This window comes from Emydura macquarii, unplaced genomic scaffold, assembly GCF_026122565.2.
Source record: "Emydura macquarii macquarii isolate MOO-44397 ecotype Brisbane River unplaced genomic scaffold, CSIRO-AGI_Emac_v2 contig_450, whole genome shotgun sequence".
Lineage (NCBI taxonomy): Eukaryota > Metazoa > Chordata > Testudines > Chelidae > Emydura > Emydura macquarii.
Window position 1 is genome coordinate 9,151,102 of NW_027130587.1, and position 24,677 is coordinate 9,175,778.

General features: G+C 42.2%; 1 long non-coding RNA gene across 1 annotated transcript in view; it reads left to right on the forward strand.

The window, feature by feature from the left end:
- Positions 1 to 24,283, forward strand: part of LOC137146428 (uncharacterized) — a 57,040-nt gene extending 32,757 nt beyond the window's left edge. Inside the window, exon 3 of the long non-coding RNA XR_010917931.1 lies at positions 24,192 to 24,283. This is a non-coding gene — a long non-coding RNA (uncharacterized lncRNA). The remainder of the gene's footprint in view (positions 1 to 24,191) is intronic.
- Positions 24,284 to 24,677: the final 394 nt, after the last annotated feature.

A 24,677-nucleotide genomic window follows, 5' to 3' on the forward strand; every position in this document is an offset into this window, starting at 1 on the left:
GGCACGCTTGCCTTCGTAGGCCCCCCCGACCAAAATAACTAATTTGATTTTAAGCTATTAATTTAAGCACATTAATTGTGAGGTTTTGTGGCCCCTAGTTATGCCACTCTGAGCAAAATGTCAAATAAAAATTGTTCAAAATTGAAACCTGCATTTAGTGCATTCCCTTTTGCTAAAATTGTAACCATATTCCTTAAAAGCTTAGAAAATTTAAATCTTGTCACAGAATTAAATTTACAATGGATATATGTAATAATATAATAGTAATTTTTACCTTAGATAAATATATTTAATTTAAGAAGATACGAATTTTGATTTTATCGATTGCTTTTCAAATTTTCGGATACATTTTATTTTAGTTCACAACATTTTTCATAGGCCCTGACAGTTTTGTAGGCCCTAGGCACTGTGCCTATTATGCCTAATGGATAATACGGCCCTGTCTCCCTCTTGACCCCTTCCTAAATAGCTGCCCATCCCACCCACCTCCATGGACTTTAAGAAGTCATTCAAGATTGTTAGAAGTGTTTAATAGAAAATAAAGCAGAGTCACACCCAAATGCCCCCATCTGGATCAGAGCCATGTTGTGCTGGGTACTGTACAAATAAAGATAGAAGCCCCTGTTTTGGAGAGTTTACAATAAAAAAGCCATAAGAACAGGAGGTCCAGGGATAGGGATATAACATCTAATGGACATCTTGTTTATTTGCTTGTCACAGACTGACTAATTTCTAAACTAGCTGTATAAAACAGACTCCAACTAGTAGCTGTGAGTTTTTATTATAACACCAAGCAGTGATGTGAAATATTTCTGTCCCTGTGGCTCATACTGGGCTCCCGCAGACCGTTTTATCCCATATTCATTCCCTCACAAGAGAAGTAGGACTAACCAAAGGTTTGGCAAAGAAATCAATACAGAAGACAAACTGTTGTTCACTGCAGTCTGTCAGAAAGAAAACTTAAATATGTTAGATAGAGGTGGGAGAAGGACTTAAGGGGAAATATGGGCAATATAGAAATTAAAGAGGAGAGCAAGAAGCAGAAAAATTAGACAGGAAAATGAAGACTCTGCAACAGCAAAGAGAGTAAGGATTGTATCTACTCTAGGCTGAGGCTTTATTGCTTTTGCAGTAGTGTCAATGTTTGACTGATCCTCTTTTCTCTGGTCTCTTGGTATCACAAGGGAACTTTAAAGTGGGAGGGAAGGACAGAGATTTAGGCAAAAAAAACGGAGCAGTCGAAGGCAGTAAGGCTGTCTCTGGCAGTAATAATAGTAATGCCTTGCTCTTGGAGTGTCCATGCATAAAAGTGCTTTGCAAAGCAGGTGAGTGTTGCCACCCTCCTTCTACAGAGAGGAAACTGAGGTACTGAGCAATGACGTGACCTGCCCAAAGTCATCAGCTAGCCACGGTCAGGCCTGAAATAGATCCCAGCTGTCCTAAGTCCCAGTCCAGGGCTCTCTCCATTAGACCACATTGGTTATGAGGGGATGTGTGTCTAACTCAGAGGTACGTGTTTTGGGTTGGCAAGCAGCGGGTGTGGCACTGGCCTTTGTTATAGACTGCCTTTGCTTTCTTCAGGGCACACACAGCTTGATTTCTCAGTTGTACAGAGCACCCACAACTCCAATTGATTTCTATTGCTCAGCCTCCCTGAAAATAAGGCCCATTGCTACTTTCAGGGGTACCACAGTGCTTGTGTGGGGCACAGGGCATTGCGCAATGGGTTTGGAGTGTGTGGGAAATCAGTCTTGTCAAATCAGTTTGTCCTCTGATTTCTGTATGCTTGGGCAGTGGGGGAGCACCAGGTTAGACCGTTGTCTCCGTGCTATGGGCCGCACAGTGAGCTGAGAGGGAAATCCAAACCACTGCATCTGGCTGTCCACTTTGCCCCTGCATCTAGTAACTTGAAAAACAAAACAAAAGCCTCCTTAACGCCTCAGAGGAGGCTAGAGCATCATAAGCGGATTCAGACAGGTTTCCCAAACCCACACATTGGTTAAACTGATTCAGTGCAGCCAGAGGTGTGACGTATCTCTTTTTTCAAACCCCTTTTTAAAAAGCCTCGCCACAGACACGTGGAGTGGGACAACTTTTACTTCACTCCTGGCACTCTTTTTTGTAGGTTTAAGTGAATTTTTAGCACTCGTTTAGCACTTTAGTTTAGAAACAAACCTGATTGTCAGTGGTGGAGACAGAAATATGGGTACCAGCTGGTTTTTCTTGCTTCATACATGCTGCACTCTTAAATAGTCTACCCAACATTACTAGTCAAAGAGCCAGGAATCGCTCAGGTATTTTATTAGACTGGAGACCCCACAGATATTGGGTCTTTCCATTTTTCATGTATGAATCTTCTAAAACAAAAATGGATACTTTCTCACAACTCTTGCTTTATCAGCTGAGCTCTAACCTTCTCTTTTGTATTGTGTGTGTTTCATAAAGATTGAGATTTGTTGTTGTTGTTGTCCAGTCTCCATCTTTTATGCAGTCTGCTATATGAGATGATATCTATGATCCCTTCCAGTAATAATCTTTGGAGTGACTCCTACCGGTCATGGGAGAACTCGGGGCTTTGGAATCAATGGGAGCTTTTCTATGGACTTAACGAGCTCTCACTTATGTAAGAAAAGCCATGCTCAATCCCTTCTGAATCTTGTGCTAAAACTATGATTGAGCCTCTGTTTGGTAAGCAGTTCTGATCATTTCCAAGACATCATCTTTCCTCTGCCTTTCTAATTCTTGGTTCTGGCCAGAAGTTCTGAAATACCCCCAAGAGGCTGGTCTTACAGGTTTTTCTGGCTGAATGGAAGTGGGAAATACAGGAATTGCCGTAGAAAAAGTGTCGTCATAAAACTGCCTGACCCCGATTTGCAGATTAAAGAATGTCAGGTAGTGGTGTGCTAACTTCTGCACTTTTTCAGCACCATTCATCTTCACTAGTTTTTTTGCATTTAGATCCCTTTGAAAGAGAAGACTGGTCACTAATTTATTGGTAGTCTGGTTGTTTGGGTCCTCCCACACTTTCCCTCTTTTTGTATAGTCTCGTTTTACTATTTGTCACTTACCTTTTGTGATTCACTGCACTTAAACTTTCATTCAGATCTTGCAGGGAGAAAAAGCAGTTACTGAGATAAATGGAGTTGAGTGAGGAACCTGAGTAGAATTGTCTGCATGGAATGCATCTTGCCTTAATCCTTGGGCTTCATTTTGCTGCACAATGAGTTCATTCGTCTAATAATTCTTTTGTTTTCTTCAAGGGGGCATGCACAATGAAGACAAACTCACAGGTTTCTCTTGTCGTCCCCCTCCCCCGACCTTTCCTTTGCTATATGAAAATAAAAGGGGAGTAATGTTTAATGGCCTCACAAGGTTAAGTCCTTCCTGATTAAAAACCTACAGTATTTGGGCATAAACTATTGACTTCCATAGCTTGCAGGGTGAAAAAGCAACAGAGCTTTATTATATTATGATTTTAGTTGGAACGTATTGCATCAAAGGGCATTCATTATGGGAATGTGCTCATTAGGTATAAACACTCTTGGGTAAGGTTGTCATAAATGTAATAAAAGAAGCCCTAAATCTTCCTGAAAGTACTGCCATTTCAGCTATAAATTAGAGACAATGTGAATAACTTCTCTCCAAGCTCTCAACCTTGTGACAGACCAATGTTACCAGCTGCTCCTCTGCTCAGTGACCTGTGTAAAAGGAGGTGTTGGGGGACAGGTGCCTGTATCAGAACTGGCACACATGGAATCCTTCTCAGCAGAAAGTCTAAGGCATAGATGGTTATCGCTGGTCCCTCTGGATCATTGTGTTTGCTGGTGTGAGAGGCTGGGAGTGGGAAGTTTTCATTGCCACTTCCTGTAATGTACCTGATCTGAGGCTATACAAAAGACTTCAGTTTAAAGGGCAGTCAATGTGGCTACTTTTACCAGCGCTTAATTCACGTAGATCCGTTTATATTCATAAAATTAAAAAACACAAAGTTATGAAACTGGGCACAACTACGTGTCACCTCCCCATCCCTCGAATTACTTCGACGTAACCGCATTATCAGGATAAATATGGAGATTGAATTACTTTTGAGACAAAGCTTTCTCAGTTTTAGGTGAAGATTAAAACTGCGCCATTTGGGGCAGAGCATTCTGTTTATGATATGCTGACTCATGGTCAAATAAAATGGAATGTTCTAAACCCTTGAAAGAAATGAGATGTATTAGCTCTGTTGTTCCTCTGTTTAAAAACCAGTATTTTACATTCATAAACCTCTGCGGGGCAGAGCTTATGCATGACATTCAGTAGGACACAGTGTGAATGGGCTTCTGGGGTTTCTGGCATGAAATACTAGATCGGCCTGGTTCCCAGCGGGCCAAACATGACAAGATAAACCTACTTGGGTCACGCCAACAGATGCAAACATTCCCTTCAGCCGGCTGTCAACTGATAGTCTCTTCAATGCTGCTCCTGTTGCCACGCTTGCCAGCCAAAGCTCCTACGAACAATGTTCACGTTTGCTAGGAGCTGTGGTTCCTCATGACATCGCTCATCAGTTCTGTCTCATACTTATCACTGACTCTCCAAGGGTGAAGCAATATTTTTTCTATTCTGCAGCAGCTGGTGAGCAGCACATCAGGATAAATTCTTACGGTGAATAACTTTCCAAGGAAAATCAACCTCTTTGCATTCTGTTAAAAGGAAAAAGCTGAGTAATTGAATTCTTGAGATGACAAATTTCTGTGTGTGATATTTTTAAAGGACAAGGAAAAGGGTAAGAATTACTGTACAAATTTTCAACACCTGGAGGAGTAGGAATCTAAACTAATCAGTTAGTGAGGACCAGGCGGACTAATGATGTGTCCTCATACATAATCCATTATGAATGCCTATAAAGGGTTGAATTGGAACGTGTTCTGGAGGCATGATCTGTTGTTTTATTGGCTTGAGTCAATCCGATAATAGTCCTGATGCCCCGTTCTGCTCTGAAATGTGTGTGCCAATGAGAAATGGTGTTGGCCAGTGTTAAGAAGTACTGTTACACTTATAATTGATAGAAGCATTCAGAATATTGGCTTGTGCGCAACTCACAAAGTGCAGCTTTCAGTTCTTATGTCTGTCCTTCTCCCAGTTTACAGTACAGAAATAGTTTTGTTAGTAATTGATGCATGGGGTGAAATGAAATATTAACCTCTGTAGATTTCAGCAAATTACCCAATCACACACCATTTTGGTTTTTTTAAAATTTTATATAGACGGGGGAGGAACAAAATGGGCACAGCTGAGGGAATTGTTAAGTAGACCACTGGCAAGTTCAGACACAGGCCCAGGGTGGTAGTAAAACAAACTTAGTTTCGTTAGACCAATAGATATGAGCCACTTGAGGGTTACAATTAATGGAAAAGCTGCATAGGATACAAGCCCTGCAGTGGAGAAGGGTGCCCATGGAAGAACTGTGCATCCCTATGGTGGCGATGATGTTCACAGTGGGCTTCCAAAAATGAGGGATAAGCCTGTACATTCCCCCCACGTGCCCCATATGGAATCCTGTATGTCATGAATCAACCTGGCCCCGATCAATATAGCAGAGGAGCAGCTGGCTGTGACCATGCCTGCCCCACCCCCACCCTCAGCAGCAGCCAGAAGTGGGTGTTCTCCAATGAGACTGTGTTCCTACAGCAGGAGTTACTTTTCCCTTTGCAGCTGCACTATAGGACTTGATCCAAAGCCCGCTGAAATCAATAGGAGGGCTTAGAATCAGGCCCTTCGTCCATTTTCCCACATGTGAAGTCCAAGGCTTTGCTCCATTTTTCCAAGTACGGTCGTGCAGGTCAGCAGGACAGAGCATTTAATTGTCAGTTCCTTCATTAGGACAAAAGGCGGCATTCCATGTCCCTGGACCACATACAGTTCAATCCTATCATTTCTTAGATGAGAGATTCTTCAGTACATCTCTCATGAGCCTGAACAAAACAAGCCTTAGTGAGAATTAGAGCTGGGGCAGTGCTGCATTTGTGATATAACCTTGATCCTTAAACCCCATTGGTGTTATCTGAATGTACAAAAGAGTACAACTCAGATGTTTGCGTTGTCCTTAATGAATGGCTGGTTGAATCAGACTTGATGAATAATTCATTTTGAGGTTGAGAATATGTACTAAATTCTGTCCTGGAAGGAATTTGTATTACGAAGTTTTATAAGTGATTTTAAATAGGGGTTTGTAGCGGAAGATCCTCTCATTCAGATTGGTGCTAATGAGCTACTGTAAACCAGATGAAGTCCCAAAAGTTATACAGACGTGTACAAAGGAGTAGTATATTTTAAAGGTTCTCTGTTTTAAGCACCCAGCTCATGTTTGATGAGACCATTAAAGTTATTTGTTACATATATAACGATGTTGCTTCCACAAGGGATCATTTTTTAGATGTTTTGGTGTGGGTCCTGGCATTCTTCATGAAAATTAACTGGCATTGAAATATGATGATATCATTTTATGAAGTGAGAGGACGCTTTTCTAAATTTAACCTAGAAATAGTTATTGTGGCTTGAGCTAATTTCAGACCCAACTCGGAGAGAATATTGCATTTATTCTTGAGAACACCCAAAGGAAACTACAGGGCTATCCTCATGGTAAAGTTGAAAAAGTGATTATGGTAAATCTACACTTCAGTGCATCTCTGATCATTAGCGGCAGCCTCAGGTATGTTAGCCTTTCAAGGAGAATAAATTGAAAATGTTTCAAATTTTTAGATATGCTGGAGGCAACTTCCACCTTCTGCAAAGGAAAAACATCAAAAGGGAAAAGAGGGCTTGGTGGTAATGAAGTTTAGGCACTTGAGAAATTATGGAGGTCACTTAACATCCCACTGGCCCTTGAGCAAAACTGTTTCAAGGCATCTTAGTTCTTTGACCTTCTTTGTACATATTTGCAAGTCACAGATTTTTACCTAAAGCAGTCTGAGGAAGATTAAACAGCTTTCTAACATCTGCTGTATTCATGGCTTGTAAAGAGAACTATCAGTTTTGACTGCTGCTAAGATGAATGGAGCCGTCTCGATTTAGAAAAGGTATTTAAACACACTCTTTTTCTATGCTTGTGCATTCTGGCAACAAAGGCACACTCAATAATAATAGCAGTAATAATAATAAATTAATAAAAAGCAGCTTGCTTTAATATGGTTCCTTTCCTTTCAAAAGGAAATCAGGTTTTAAAAACAAAGCAAACTGTATACAGGGGTCAGTTCACTTGCTGGAATGAATCGCAGCATCTGTTTAACAGCAGGCAGGCGGCAACCCTTCATGATGATTTAGTATAAAAGCATGCTGGCTCCAACTGAAATGTGTAGGGAAAATTAAGAAATAAAAATGTAAATTAATCATTTGAGTTGGAAGGACTCTACAATTAACTCCCATATTCCGAGAAAGTGCCATCGCATATTTAATAATCTTGTGGAGAATGAGGCAGTTGTGTATTTTTCATATATGCCTCCATTTATCTGTTTAATATTATTCTGTCTGACTGCATAGAATGACAAATCAAAGGAGGATGTTGGTGTGGGGAGGTGGGGGGGGGAGGGGAACAGGAAACAAAACAGTGCACAGATAAGACTCTTTAAGGGCTGGATGGGGTGTAGCTATTAACTGGGGAATGCCCCTGCCTGGCTCCAACTGGGCTAGTAAGATTTATTCTTTCCAGAACCAAACATAGGATTAAAGGGGATATTAAAACCTTAAAGTTGCTGGCATAAGAGAGATGGGGAGGTTGAGTTGGCCATTAGCAGCTGCCCAGGATGGAGACAGATAAGGCCAATACAGAACATCCAGAGGATCACTAGCCATACCCATTTAGGGAACCAGTGATCTGGGGGAGTTTTAAGTCTTTTTTCCTGAGGTGGTAGGGATGACGTGGTGGTATATCATCTTCGCTCTGGAGTGGTTTCAAATCCTCTTAGCTCTGGAGTGGCAAATCCTTTTCTTGAGCAGGGGAGAGGTTACAAGCACTTGTAACCAGGGCCCCGGTTCCAGCCTAAGCCCAAATTGCAATTTGGCAGCCCTACAGCCTGAGTCCTGGGAGTCTAAGTCAGCTAACACAGGTCAGCTGCGGGTATTTCATTGCTGTGTAGACTGAATGGTGACTATCACACACTTGCTTATAGAAAATGAAAATGTGACTGACTGTTTCCATCTTTTAATCTTCAAATTACAGTTCCTGAGTTTCAAATAAAGTTCAGAATTTGGGGAGTAGGAACTTTTATAAATCCACAAAGCTAAAAACTACCCTGAAAATTGTAATTGCCCAACTTTTACCATCTTTCTCTTTTTGCTTTAGCTGTTTGCTCGAGTGTTCCAGTTGACTTCAGCTGTTATGGTGACTTGGAGAGGAGAGGGGAGATGCCAGATATCTGAGCATAGCTTCATATTTGTCACATGAACAGTCTGAGTGATAGATACTTACTCCACAGTAGTTGTCTTGCACAAAATAGAAAAATACGTAACACTTTGAAAGAGCCACTAAAATGCACAGGTTACTTTATGTATGGCTTTCCTTACAGATTAAAATATAACAGCTCCCTTCACACCTCGCTCTGAACACTGATAATGGAACAGACCACTGGGGTAGAACTGGGTGAATAACTGATTCCTCAGGTCACTGGCAGTTCTGAAAATAATAATAAAAAAAAATTGACTAGAACCCAAACTTTTTTAGAATTTTCAGCTAATCAAAAAAGTCCATTTTGGGTTGAACTAAATGTTTCATTTCAGCTGAAATGTTTTGCTTTGGGGCATTTTTAACGGTTAGATTCACAAAGTGGCCAGAGGAGGAAAGGTGGTTGGAGTAATCAGATAATCCTCCTCCTGGCTGTTTTGTGAATCTAGTCACTCAATTCTGCTAATACTATTCAGCAAATTTGAGAATAGAGTTGACTGAAACTGCATTTTCTGGCAAATAAACTATTCATCCAAAACATTTCACTGTATTCTACCCTGGATACTCTTCCGTGGGATGGCATTTCACCCACCCTTTCATTCTGGTCATATCCCAATATATTTTTATTCTCTTCTAGCACAGAAGTAACCACTATTGAGTTGCTTCTGGTACCTTAGTGACAGTTCACCTCCTCATCTGACTTTTCCTTGAACTGAGATTGCTCCTGGGACAGTTCTAAGCCCTGTGAACCCAAGGAATGAGGTTAAACGACCATCTCCAACTGAACTAGGTGGGATTTTAGGCCTGATCCTATTCCCACCTAAATTCAAAGGTTCAGGATCAGCCCTCATTTGAAAAACAACCTGTTGGAATTCCAGTTATTGTAGTTTAACATCCCTTGCACATGTCATATACCTTTTTTAATGCAAGCACATTCTTTGCATCAATCTCCAGCCAAACATCACTAAACATCTCAGCACCAGGGGATTTCTTAGAAGACTTAAAAGCTGTAGGGCCTTTCTTTTAGTGGACATCCAGGAGCATGGTTTTGTGATGCACTCAGGTACCATACACAAGCGGTATGCATTGATTGTGCAAACTTATAGCTGCCTGGCAAACACTCAACGCCAGTTCACCCAATTCGCTACATAATTCTAAGTGTCTTGCTTTATTGAAACTGTAGTCAGGGTTGGTCAGGAAATGTAAGGGCATTGCAAAAAGTTTCCACATGGTGACCAGAATTCCAGACCGATCATACTTCCTCAGTATTGACCTTGCAGACCCATTGGTGGGTTAGGGAAAAAGGAAGGATAGCCAAATGCGAAGCTGAGGAGCTGGAAAAAGGGGGGAAATGTGCAGAGGAATCCTAAATTATAAAAAGCAAAATACCAACCTTCATTTAGATGCTACCAGTTCTGTTGAGTTAAATACATCCCATGGCTTTGATTTGAGGAGGCCCTCTGTGAAATGTCTGTACTTTCCCCTGTACTTTGCTTACTAAGGTGCACCTACAGTATTAGGGAAGCTGATAAATTTGGTTGTCCTCAAACAAAATGCGTTCCTCTATCACTTTCTGCTTCCTGTGTGCTAGTTCTAGCTTTATACACTGCCAATATTGTCCCATTGCTTCTACCATCAATACTATTTATGCCTCACCTCTCAGGGCCGCTAGGAAATTGTCCTGTTCTCTTTTCCCTCAACCTGTTTTAACAAGCTTAAATAGTTTAGGTAATTGGGTTGCAAGGGAAGCCCACTGCACTCCCCCTAAGTAAACAACCAAATCAATAATCTCACAAACAAACACATTTAATGGTTCGTTTTTATGATCCTCATCAGGAATTGTAAAAAAGAAATGCTTCCCATGTACCACTTTTTTTTGACCACTATAAATTATATTAATTAAACGCCAGGAAAGTAATTATGTTTTGTGAGATATGATCATTTCCATCACATTCCCTTTTGTGGCTAAAAACGAAAGAAAACACGTCCCTCCCTCCCACACCCAAAAAACAATCTGTGATTTTTTATTTTTTTTTTTAAACATCAACTCCATGTTCCTTTTTCTCTCCCGATCATCTCTTCCCCAGTTTATTTTGTTTGAAAAAAGTGGTTTTCCAGTTCAGTTCATAACACCTGATTCAGGATATTTGATACAGAAATTTTGATCTCTCTAATATCAAGACTTCCTGCCTGGAGTCCTAAATAACTCAATCAAAAGGTATCAGTTTCTAAAAAGAGCTAGATCACTTTCTTCTATCGCTCTTCTACCTAAAGTATCTTGTCTCCCTCTATTTACCATTCTTTCTCTTCAGTCAGCAATTCACTAATAAAAATAGTAGTAGTTTATATTCTACATAAATAGCTTGGACCCAAAGATTTTAAAGACCTCAATGGTTTGGGATTCCATTATGCACCTATCTCTTTGTAGAGTACCTCTGCAACTGAGATCACTAGAGGTGCACGAGATGATGACCCTTTGGTTTTAAAGGGATTGGCTGGCAGAGCTTTCTCAGTGAAGGGGAGGAAGGAAAGCCTAATGGTTAGGACAGTGGACTCAGGAGATCTAGGTTCAGTTTCTGGCTCTGCCGTAGACTTTTTGCAGGACCTGAGCAAACTACTTAATCTACTCCGTGCCTGAATTTTCTATCTGTGAAATGAGAATAATGCTTCAAAGTGGTGACTGCGAGGTGCTCAGTTACTCCAATGAATGGCAGAATGGGTCCCCACTTTGGAAGCCATCCCCTAGTTGGCCCATCAGAACCCAGATTGGTTAATCGTGTAGGCATGATGCAAAGCCTTCCTTTCTACAGAAAGGGAGACGTTTATATTGGCTTGGGATATATGGTTTTGATGCAGGAGAATAATTATTTTGATGACTCGGTGGGCTTGTTGAGAGCGCTGGGAGTCCTAAAAGGATGATAGTATTAATTTTAGTATTTAATATTGTTTCATTTGTATGGAGCACCCGGAGTGCTAAGTAGGTGGTTTAAAATTGAATTAAAAAATAAATATTCTCCCACTGGGAACAAAACAAAAATGCACTAGAAGAATATGTACTGCTGGTTTCATGGTTTTGATCAAAAGAAAAACCATCAATATCCTACTCATTTATTAAAAAGTGCAAATGGGTATGCCCCCTGAGGTTGGATAGGAGGCTGGATAGCTGACGCTCTTTCTAATTGGTTATCCACACAAATGCATGTTGGGGTTCCCAAGTGTATTACCTGGTTAAAATATTAATAAAATGTCTGCATTTCAGAATAGTAACATTAACTGTTGGTCCTGGAATTAATCCTGTGCTGTGGCCTCTGTACCATGTTGACAGTTCTTAAAATGTCAGCATAATCAATGGTGTATGTGTCTCTCACACGCACACACACAATCATAAGGTGCTAAAAAATCCTGGTCCCCTTAAAGTCTGTATAAGTTTTGCTATTAACTTCAAAGGGACAAGGGTTTCACCTTTCGTGTATATTTAAATTGGGGAATCTGAATTAAATTCCATCTAAACTCTTGGGAGCAGAAAACTGTTGTTGTAGATCATGGCAAAGATAGTTTCTCCTATGCTTGACCTGTGTTCTCAATGTCATTGTCTCCAGGTATTACACAGACAAAAGAAATCAGACACTTCCGTAAATTTGCTAGATTTTTATCAATCAACAAGAATAAATTGAATTAGTAGAACTCCAAATTCATTGCAAACTCCTTATTTGCACTAAATATATTTGTTCTACAGATAGTGAGCAACAGTATTAAAAGAGCATGTGTGTATCTGAATATTAATTCTCTGTGTCTCCTCTGTCAATGTAAGACCTTTCTCCATTGCTTCTTCTATCATCTGAAGCAGCTTTCCTGTATTTCTCCTTCTCAACAACAGATCATCATCTGATTTCAAATACCAGCCAGTCCCTTGTCTATGCCACATATTTCCTTTTGCAGTGGTTTGTCTCTGTAACTCTTATTTTGGAATATAGTTTAAACATTGACTCCTTTAACACGACATTTCATGTTGCATTCGGATGAAAAAACCAGCGGTCAGGAAAGTGAAAGAGGCATTTATGCCTTTAAGTATCAATTTAAGATGCCAGTTACAATATGTAGGCTGCATCCTAGGGATGCCTTTCTGAACATGGATAACATTGCCAATTTTAAGCCACTGTAATTGGTAGTAAACTTGCTAATTATTCTTCGCATTTGATGTATTCCTAAAGGACGACACCCTCACTCACACTGAGCTATACCTTACTCGGTGAGTAGCCGAGATGTTAATTAAATTACTCCCAGAATAAGGTATTACTCACTGTAAACAAGAATGTCTGGATCTGGATGCTGGCTTCTTCCCATTGTGTCTTTTAACCCCTACACCTAATAAACCATAAAAGTATTGCATTTTATGGCCACTGCTTCTATCAAGGGGGAGAGATTTTAAATTTCTCATCCTCTGATCTTCCCTTTAAATACACCTTTATCTGCAGCTGTACGTCAAGCAAATGCTTAGCCTGTCAATGGTGTCATCCCTTGAAAGCACCATTACCAAGAAACACTTGGGAAGATGCTCTATTAAACAGATGTTTTTAATTCCATACTAACTATCCAGTAGGGGTGTTTTTTTATTCAGGATGTTTCACATGTCCCTTTGCATATGGGTTTCATCTGTTCTTCCTCTCCCATGAAGTGCTCCTCCTCTGTTTGACACCACCATTTGCTTGCTGCTGGGAAAATGAGAATGATAACCTATCAGGGGTTATGGCTTCAGGTTGGGGAATAAGTAGTTGGAGCAAGCAAGCTTCCTAATAAAGATCTTGCTTTCATGCAAATACCCTTGATAAGGCAGAATGAGGGGAGATCAATAGAGATAATGTGATCTAGGTGGGTTTTTTTCTAAACTGAATGCAATCTGTTGTCTCACCCCCACCCCGAGCATTGGCAGCTCTTTAAAGGAAGAATGAAAGCTCCTTTCCCTATTTCTTATAGAAATACCACATCAACAAGCTTAGCTGCCTGACCAGACTCCCTAATGATTGAACTACCCCTAAGCCTTCTCTACTCCTGAATGTAGCTGAAATACCATTCATTCTCCTACCGAACATAAATTGCAAAAGTAGGTAAAATGCCAAATTTTCCTGTTCTGCGAAAATGGATCATGACGTAATCTTGTTCAAAGGAAGGCATGGAGAGAAATGTTAGAACTGCTGCATTGTCCATGTTTTCTCCTCTCATATTCACTTTCCATGGCCACTCACTTGAGTGCAGATTTGTTTGTACGGAAGTTCACAGAAAACTAATAGTTGTGCTTTACATTAAGGTTTAATTTATAAATGGTTTATGAAGGGTTAATAGATGTTATAAGCATATTACGGACCTGAGTAGTATGTGTTGTAAGCAAACCCAGAGAAGTAGACAGAGTTATAAGCTTTAGTTATAAGTGACCGAAAAACCTGTTGAACTCTAAAACAATTAAGTAACTGTTTATTGAAACATCTATTACTCATTTATTTACACTTTAGCTATTTTATAAACAGAAGTGTGACTAAACTAATTTATCCCCTTACTTGAAATTCATGTAATCACAAAACAGAGCTTGCCTTTTGACTCAATAGCAATTGAGAGCTGTTGGATTCCATAAAACAGCAGAAATAATACCAGGTGAGTCAGGGGGTCATTCAGACAGCTCAGACACTGAATTGCAAATATTTAGTGCTTGCAGGATTCAATTCAGTGAGCAGTTGGGGTGAAATTTAAATGTAGGCTTAAATGGGATTTGAATGGTGCATAGGTCTTGTGCTGGCCCTTGCCAAGGAGCAAATTTCACCTTCACTGAACAATCTACAGGCTGCAGTTTGTGCCCCAAAATATCCATTGAATTATAGAGAATATCAAACAAACAAGTAAATCCGGCCTGTTTACAAGCAAATCATGAACAGAAAAAAAGCCTAATCCATTGAATAAATTGTTCTCTTTGAGTGATTTCCCCCTCACCCCCATCTCCAGTTAAAGGCTTAAAGGTATCCGTATAGAGATACAATCACTAAGCCCGTGCTCCTCCAAACACTTATCATAGAATCGGAAGGGACCTCAGGAGGTCATCTAGTCCAATCCCCTGCTCAACGCAGAACTAACCTCAGCTAAATAAACCCAGTGAGGGTTTTGTCAAGCTGCAGCTTAAAAACCTCTAAAGATGGAGACTCCACCACCTCCCTAGTTAACCCATTCCAGTGCTTCACCACCCTCCTAGTGAAAAACTTTTTCCTAATGTCCAACCTAGATCTCCCTCACTGCAACTTGAGACCGTTGCTCCTTGTTCTGTCATCTACTGCCACTGAGAACAGCCTAGCTCCATCCTCTCTGGAACCCCCTTTCAGGTAGTTAAAGGCTGCTATCAAATTCCCCCTCATTCTTCTCTTCTGCAGACTAAACAAATCTAGTTCTCTCAACCTCTCCTCATAAGTCTTGTGCTCCAGCCCCCTAATCATTTTTGTTGCCCTCCACTGGACTCTCTCCAACTTCTCCACATTCTTTTTGTAGTGGGGGGCCCAAAACTGGACACCATACTCCAAATGCGGCCTCACCAATGTCAAATAGAGGGGAATAATCACTTCCCGCGATCTGTTGGCAATGCTCCTACTAATGCAGCCCAATATGCTATTAGCCTTCTTGGCAACCAGGGCACACTGCTGACTCATATCCAGCTTCTTATCTACTGTTACCCCCAGGTCCTTTTCTGCAGAACTGCTGCCTAGCTCATCGGTCCCCAGTCTGTAGCTGTGCACTTGTCCTTGTTGAACCTCATCCAATTTCTTTTGGCTCAATCCTCCAGTTTGTTTAAGTCCTTCTGTATCCTATCCCTACCTTCCAGGGTATCTACCACTCCCCCCAGCTTAGTGTCATCTGCAAACCTGCTGAGGGTGCAATCTACCCCATCCTCCAGATCATTAATGAAGATATTGAACAAAACCGGCCCCAGGACCAACTCCGCTTGTGACCAGCTGCCAGCTAGACATGGAGCCATTGATCACTACTCGTTGAGCCCTATGCTATAGCCAGTTCTCTATCCATTTTATAGTCCATTCATCCAATCTATACTACTTTAACTTGCTGATAAGAATATTGTGAGAGACCGTATCAAAAGCTTTGCTAAAGTCAAGGTATATCATGTCCACCGCTTTCCCCACATCCACAGAGCCAGTCACCTCATCATAGAAAGCAATCAGGTTGGTCAGGCATGACTTTCCCTTGGTGAATCCATGTTGACTGTTCCCAATCACCTTCTTCTCTTCCAAGTGCCTTAAAATGGATTCCTTAAGGACCTGCTCCATGATTTTTCCAGGGGTTGAGGTGAGGCTGACCGATCTGTAGTTCTCTGGATCCTCTTTCCTCCCTTTCTTGAAGATGGGCACTATATTTGCCTTTTTCCAATCATCAGGGACCTCCCCCAATTGCCACGAGCTTTCAAAGATAATAGCCAATGGCTCTGAAATCACATCAGCCAACTCCCTCAGCACCCTCAGGTGCATTGCATCCGGCCCCAGGGACTTGTGTATGTCCAATCTTTCTAAATAGTCTTGGACCTGTTCCTTCAGCACTGTGGGATGTTCACCTCCTTCCCATTCTATGCTGCCCAGTGCAGTAGTCTGGGAGCTGACCTTGTCTGTGAAGAGAGAGGCAAAAAGGGCATTGAATACCTCAGCTTTCTCCACATCTACTGTCACTAGGTTGTGTCCCCCATTCTTACACACATGCTTAACATGAATAGGCCCATTGACTTCACTGAGACCATTCACATGCTTAAATTTAGGCACATGCAAAAGTTTTTGCAGGATCAGGGCCTAAAGCCCCAATTCTGCAAGTTGTTACATTTCCCAATTATTTGAATGGGGCTCTGAGCATATAGATTCATCCACAGTGAATAGCTCTCAGGATCCAAGAGTTCCGACAAGCTGTAAAAGAACAGCCATGCTCTTGTGCTTGATAATTTTACTTATATATATATATATATATATATTTTTTTTTGCCAGAATCCAGAATAGTCTGTCTGTCTGTCTAAATCCTATTAATCTGAGTGGTCCAGAAAGCAATAGCTAGTATATTTCTGTTTACTCTAATAATTTGTCTTCATTGAGTATTGCCTTCTGATCCTGTCTGTTGTCCCTCCTTCATCTAATGCAACCCCCCCTTCAGGCAGCTTAGTAACAGAACTGAGTGAATAGAGGCTTTCTGCTTTAATTTATACACAAACACAATTTCCGAAATTATTTAGTCAGTGCTTTCCTTTATCTAAATTTGTCTAGGCAGAAAGGAATCTACCCACACAATTTTTCTTTTGAAAATTGCAAATGCACAATTTGAAACCCACTTTCCACCCATCTGTGTGCAAAAGCAGGAAGTGTCAGACATACATGCGTGCTCAGATCTGTACCCATTTTAAATCTGTCATGTGTATCTAATTCTCTCTCTTTGCTCACACATCTGCATGCTTTTCTCCATGATTATGTGCAGATGGCACAAACAAGTTTAAAGACTTAACCCAATGAATTGGAGGTAGAGAAGGCCAGTTAGATCGCAAAGAATCACTTTTCTGCCTTTCAAAAGTTGATTGTTCTGCATTCGACCACTTAAAAAGTGGAACTATACAACTGGTAAATTTAAACTATTTATAGTGGCTTTGGAGGATATAAACTGAAACAACCACACAGCATTCTGTTTTCTATAAGTACACCGATGTACAGGACAAGGAATGTGTAAACAGCTTACCCTTACAGCTTTTCAGTGTGCACTCTGTAGATAGAAGAATATTTACTGACGATGGCAACATGGTTGGCAAAGTTCCTGTTCGAATCTCGTCAGTCTCCCAGGCTATTGATGTTTGAGTGTTTATTTACTAGACATCTGTGGGTCAAATTAAAATTTCTCAGAGTTTGTCTACTTCAAATATCTCCTGTTTTTGAAATATTTATAATGCCAGTGACATTAGAGTGAGTCAGCTATATATTGCTTATGCATTGCTGAATGAAGGGATGCTAATGGCATAATTTCTGTGTCAGTGTAACCTATTTCTGACTAGATCTAAAGTTCCTGGTGAAACCACTGCAGTCCTTTCACCATTATATATACAAAGTTTAGTTCCAGCATCATATAGTGCCTAAACTCATCCACATACAGCAGAGTAGTGTTCCAAGAACTGCAACGTCTACTCTTTGCACCAAAGGAGTAACTCCATTGAAGTCAATACAATTATTCCAGATAGCAAAATGATCCCGGCATATTTCAGAAAGTTCCCTAATCCAAATCCTGCTACTCCGCACCCTCAGTTTCTCTGTTTCCCATCTCCCTTTACAACACTCTCTGTCTGTATCTAGAACCCTCTCTTAGCCTGGATGTTGGATGGATGTTCCCTGTTTCATTACTGCACACCTTCCAACTGCTGCAACACATAATGATGATAATACCTGGCTCTTATATCGTGCTTTACATCAGTGGATCTCAAAATGCTTTACAAAGGAGGTCAATATCAAGTAAGACGGGTCTTGCAGATAACATACAACATCCTCACTCACTAACCAACGGTTCCCAACGTGGGGGGTGCCAAAGATTCCAGGGGGTCCATGAGGCTTCAGTAATATTGAGGTAATTAGGCCCCCCAAGCTCCGCACCAGGCGCCGCAGCCCAAGCGCCTCGCCGACCGGAGTGGAGGAGCAGGGCCCCCCCAGGGAGCAGCAGCCCCAAGCTCCACTCCAGCTGGAGCAGAGGAGCAGCCCTCCCAGCCCTGCATCGGCCAGGTGCCTGGCTGGAGAGGAGCAGCCCCAGCCAACCTGCCAGAGCCCGCCTCCATTACCCTCCGTCCAGCCAACCTGCCAGAGCCCGCCTCCATTACCCTCCGTCCAGGAGGGCCGGGAAGAGGCGGGGCCACACTGAGTGTGCGGTGGCAGCTGTGTCAGGAAAGGCGTCGCTTCTTACTCAGGTAAGAGTAATTTATTTTTATTATTATTTATTATGTAATTTAGTGTTGTTGTTTGTTGTTATTATTATCATCATTATATGTATTTATAGGGATCAGGGTGGGAGAGTGGCGGGGGCGTGTGTTTTAGCTAGTGTTAGTGGGTGGGACTTTCACGCAAAAAGGTTGGGAACCACTACACAACCCTCGTTAAATCCCATCTTGTGCAATGAAGTAAGCAGGAGTCCTGTGGAAAACAAGGAGATGGTGTAAGTAAAGTCTGTAGCATTATGCAATCTTAATTATGCCATTACCTAAATTTTGAAAGCTTGACTTTGCAACCATAATGTTCTTTTTCATTTTTATATGTAATTAACGTCCATATTGCATGTACACCATAGCTTTGAAGCTATCCTGGTTCCTGTCGTGCTTGAATACATATTGCACAGTATGTATTATCGCATTTACAGAAATGCCTAAAATATATAGTGTCGCTTTTTGTGAAAGTTCATGTAAAATATCTAACAATGTTTCACTCTTCTGCAACATATTGGACCCCAAGCTGTACACCAGTGAACCATAGTAAGATATCTGGGCAAAAGCAGTGAATCCAATCCCTGTACTGACACTCATGAAAAGTGCCATGTTTGTTTAATGCCCACAAGAGCAGGCAGGGCGTTTGGTTTTCAAGTCTCACCCAAAAGACACTGTAGACTCTGTGGAACTTAATGTATCTGCCCCCAAAGAATGAAGGGTTGAGTCAACTGATCCTGCTGGGGGGAGACAGTCATATTTGGGAACCCATGTGAACTCATTTGATTGGGCCCTGCATCTGTGAGGTGCAGGAGCCAGTGTGCAACCATACCTCAGGGAATAAACCAACTGCTAAATGATAGAAAAATAGGGCTGGAATGGACCTCAAGTGGTCATCTAGTCCATCACTCCCCCCTCCCATGCTGAGGCAGGATTGATTCATCTAGACCATCCCTGACCCGTGTTTGTCTAACCAGTTCTCGAGTGACATGCTTCGAATGAAATTTTCTCTATCTGCAAGGCAGTCCATAAATGTCCACTATCTGGGTTCTTGCATTTTCCACTGAAGCATCTAGTGACTCTCAGAAACTGGGTACTGGCCTAGCTGTTCATTGGTCTGATCCACTGTGGCAATTCCTCTGTTCCTCCCTGCACCAAACACCTTTCATCTTGAAAAACCATGGGAGCTGAAAAGAGGAGAAGTCTGTCTAAAATTGGTACACGTGTTCCTGGAGACAACTGTAGGAAAAAACAGAGGGAGATGGCTTCTAAAGAAGAGGAGCAGAAAAAAGCCCGCCATTCCTTACCAGTCAGAGCTGTGACAAAGGAGATGTCTCTGTGGACACACATTATTGTCCCCACAGAGCATACAGTTAGCAGGAAGCAGGTCATGCTCCACACAGTGTAGCACTTGAGCAGTAAACATTACGCTATCATTGGTTCCTCTGTGCCAAGGCCCCACTGTGGCTGCAGCTTTGGCAGTATCTTTTGAATCAGTCCCCCTGGGATTTGCCTGTAGTTATTGCAAGCCTGATGCCTAGACCCCAACCCCATCATTTCAGGCCGTATAAATCCATGTAAACATAAAGCGAACTGAACATAAACACACACTGCTGAAAATGGAGGCACACTATAAACTAAAGTACTTAATTAATTTGGTCCTGCTCTCAGATAAGCAAGTGCAAATACCTGCTGGCCTTGTCAACAGCGTGGTGCTGGCTACTGATTTTACAAGAGGAGCACCACTCAGGCTCAAACCTCGTGTGTGTGTCATCAGACTCACACCCCTGAACTGTTAATATTCACGCCCCCAAAATTGCAGGTGCAGCAGCACACGATTTGTGCACGTACTCGGCTGCCTCTCTGCAAAATACCAAAAATATTTTTCCCCACAAATAATATCCCTTCTGCAGTTTCCACTCTAAGCCGAGAATGCAAATATGCTGCCTAGGCCAAAAATAAACTCACACAGGAAAGCAATCACTGACAATGCTCCGACGCGGGGCTGCTGCTGGCTTTCCCCAGCCTTAGCTCATTGCAGCTCTGGTACAGTCACTGGAGAGAGAAAAGCGGTCTGAGCACAGGATTAGGAGCCAGGAACCTCTCCTGAGTTCTTCTCAGGACTCTAGCACTAACTCCCTCCGTGGCCTTAGGAGAAATCATCTGAAACCTAAGGCTGAGCATGGTCCCCCCCCTTCCCTCACAGAAAACTTCAGGAAGAACCCCCTTTTCTCTGAGATGTCAGCCTCACATCCACACCTGCATTGCCTCCCCATCTGTCTGGCCTCTGTAAGTAGCAAGAACTCCTCATTCCCAGAAGCTGAGGCTTACCTGCTCTGTCCACCCCTTGCTGTCTCCCGCTCTGCCTGCCCTGGCAACAGACTTGCAGGAAGAAGAGGGAAGATGTAGGTATCCAGCAAGGGAAGCCAGGACTGGCTTTGTGCTGGAGTCCTGAGCTGAACTCTCCTCTTTGCTATAGCATCCCCTATCGGTCCAGCCTGTTGGGCAGCAGCAGAGTTGACAGCCCAGTGTTGTGAGGGTTAATATAGGCAGGGCTGGATTTAGGGGCAGGGGACCGAGGTGACCACCTGGGGTGCCGGGCCCGGGTGTTGTTAGCAACAAAACGCTTCAGGATTCCGTATGTCGACTCATTTTCATTAACCTCCTAGAATGTTCTGGACCTTTGTAGAATCACTTGGAACCTTCCAGACTTTGAGAGCTGCATTTTTCTCCAACCTTCCAGAATGTTGTCAGCCAAGCCCCACAGGTAAACAAGGGGCGGGGTGTCGCCAGTCAGTCAGTGGGATATAGGAACGAACTGAAGTGAAGTGAGAGCCCAGCTGCAATATTCAAACACTTCTCAAATAGGAGGGGGGGAGGTGCCAAAGATGCTCCTCACCTGAGGTACCATTTGGCCAGCCCTGAATACAGGTGCTTCTGTACGACGGAAATAATAATGCTTACATCTGAGAATTAGTTAATGATTCTTACGCCCTTTGAAGATGCAGTGCACTGTGTAAGTGAAAAAGATCATTATTTATGATTTTAAGTATATATTTACAGTACCACCTGCCCTCAAATACTAGTGCTATATAACACAGGGGAATTTTTTTCATAGCAAATCCATGTTGTTTATGAATTGTTCAAAGTGCCTTATTATTTAAAGTGAGTTGTTTTTATATGAAGACTTAAGTCTGTTTTACACACTCTCTGTACATAGCAGAACAAAATAGGTGCCAGATCTCTTCCAGCTCCTTCCACCTACTTACCGTGTATGGTTGCCAAACAATTTCAGTATTCAGTTCCTTCTCCCAAATCAAATTCTGTGTTGCTTTTGGTTGAAAAGGTAATAGCTTTTCAAAATATGTTAGTGGTTTCTGGTGACAGATTCAAGATTAGCTGCTTATCCATAGTTCCAGGAGGTATTCAGCAATCAACCCCATGGAGCAATAAACTTTATGAGGAGTTTCCTGTGTGTATTGTGTTTTTAAAATGCTAAAAAAAGCAGTTAAGGAGAGAACACAAAGCATGGCAGTGTTTCCATCTGATAGCTGAAGGTTCTTCCAAGAAGGGCATTGTTAGCAAGCAAGGAATACTGACTGTAGAGGAAGGCGTTCTCATCCACAACAAGCCAAAAAAATCCCAGCTTTGCAGGAATAGTCTCCGAGAGGCGTTTGAATATTAACATGATTAACCATGAGAATGGGGTCAGAGTCATCTGTGCATAAGGAGAACCCACTCATAAGGATTAGCAGCAAACTTGAAAATGGCACTAGAAATTGAAGCAATGCCAGGAGAAAGGATAGATATGTTGATGCAACTTCATTGACTTTTACTGAGCGTACTTTTTTTAGTGGCTGTCAGAACAAACTACTGTTGTTGTTTTGTTGTATCACTTTTTTCCAGTTCTTTACTGAACAGGATGGTCAGTGTATGTTTGTGAAGAGGGAGGGCGAAAGGGGGAGAGAGGTTCAATGTTTAGGGTACTAGCCTGGGATATCAGAGACCCAGGTTCAGTTCCCTGCTCCATCACAGACTTACTGTGTGATCTTGAGTAAGGCTCTTTATCTCTTCAGGTCCCTCAGCTGTAGAAATAGGGATAATAGCACTTCCCTACTTCACAGTAGGGTTATGGGGATAAATACAAAATTGTGAGGTAATTGTGAGGGCCAATCAAAATTAGATACTATGATAGTGGGGGCCATAGAAATAACTTAGATAGATGTTATGTGCAGCATTGGCTGGTGTCATGTGCTGGCTAGCTGCCTGCAACTAGAAGGAATTATTCCTGCCCAATTATTTGTCGGGGGCTATAGAAGCTGGAGTCCCAAAAGAGGATACAAGTCCCGTACCTATGAAGGGAGGAAATTCCAGAGGCAGAGTCTAATACCCATAATGTCTTGCCTACACTTTCTGTGAGCTTCACCCATGGGACATCATGGTTCAGCACTTTAGCCAAGCCTTATGTTTTGTAGTAGGTCAGAAATAGGGAAGCAGCATTTTGCAGTTAGCTGGATTGTTTCATCAATCCGGGCCTAGTCCATGTAGAGAGCTTTGTGTATATTGAGTTTCAGCTAGCAGTCTGATCGGCAGTTGCTGTGGAGAGTGGAGCACAGGTGTGCGGCTTTTACAGTTACTCTGTGGTCAAACCTACTGCAGCAATCCAGATGAAAAGCTAGGAAGGTCTATGGATGCATGAGGCAAGATCTGCATCTGAGAGGAAGGGGGTCAGTTTGGTGACCAGTACAACCTGGAACCAGTTTCTTCTAGGTTTTGAATAAACCTGCCTCCAGTAGTGTAAGGGTCAGACAAAAAAGAGACTTGGAGTTGGGAGACATCAGCAAACGGGTGATGTAGGAGCCTGTATCAGCTTTTATTTGAGGTTGACAGGATTTAGCCCTGCAGGATCCCACGGGCAAGAGAGCACTTGGTGATTGGAAGTAGACATTCATCTCCACTCTGAGGAACTAGTCTAAGGAAAGTCCATCCATCCATACCAGGTCTTGCAGGCATGTTAGTCACACCTCACAAACTACCTAGTCCAAGGCCAGTGTTTGGTAATACTTACAATATTCTTCAGAGGGGGATTTCAAAGTGCTTTGCAAGGCTGCTTAAAGATGGGAAAGTAGCAACAAAGAGAGAGAAAAAGCTGGTGTCAGATCTACAAAAGAGCTCAGTTCCCATGGAAGTTCTAAAATAAGTGGCCAGATTTTCGAAACTGCTTAACACGTTGGGGGTGCATATTGGGCCATGAGCTCCTTTGGAAATCTGTTCCCAGTTGTGGGTGATGAATACTTGATAATCTGGCCCTGAATTCTTAAAAATGTGACTTGCTCAAGATTACACAATAAACCAGTGTCAGAGATGGGAACAGAAACCAGTTTGATGCTCTAACCACTAGACCACTGACTCTCCATATAAAGAAGCATTGCAGAGGCACATGTACAGATCTATTTGTGTGTGTCTCGCTCTCTCTCACACACACACACTTTTTGTGGGTGTGTATGAACATACACATGCATACTACATGGCAGGAGGAAATGCAACTCTTTAATACAATGTAAACTTACATGTTTCTTTTTCTTGACCTATTTGCATCTCTCAATCTTAAGAACTGCTTTAAAATATTTCTTGTTGGGATGCGGGCTTCTTGAAAATTTTATAAGAAGCATCTTTCAATCCTGTAACAGGATGTTTTTTTGTAGCTCTCATTGAGATGAAATTAGAGTGACACAGTTTCACTAACCCACTGGTCCTAATTGTTGCAATTTGTGGTAACTCACTCTCCTCTCCCCACAGCTGCAGCAGAATTCCCCTGCAGTGGAATTCCCCTGCCTGGATTGGAGCACACATCATAGTGGGTGAGCGCCACCTGCAAACGGAGAAGCCCAAGGTAACTGAGGGGTCAGTGTACATCCCCAACAGATAGGGATGGAGGGCTATACCAGGGTTTTGGGGAAGGCCGGGGGTCTTTGACGATGTGGACCCATTAGTCATTGACCCCTGCCGAGTTGGTACACAGGAGTGGCAGGGACCCGGGGCTGTAATATTGGCTGTGGCATAGCCTTGCTGATCTGCACCTATGCGGGGGGATGATTTCTCGCCCTGTGCCCTGTGGAATCCCCCTGTGCCAAGCCTAGCTACGCAATGGAGGGTCAATGGTGAAAAACACTGTAAAACTTGAGTATTGGCTGCAGTATCTAGAAACCACCTGTGAGCCAGCTTCAACAGGAGGCTTTTCTTACCAGGAAGGATTTCATTCCACAGGTGCTGGAACGGTTTTTA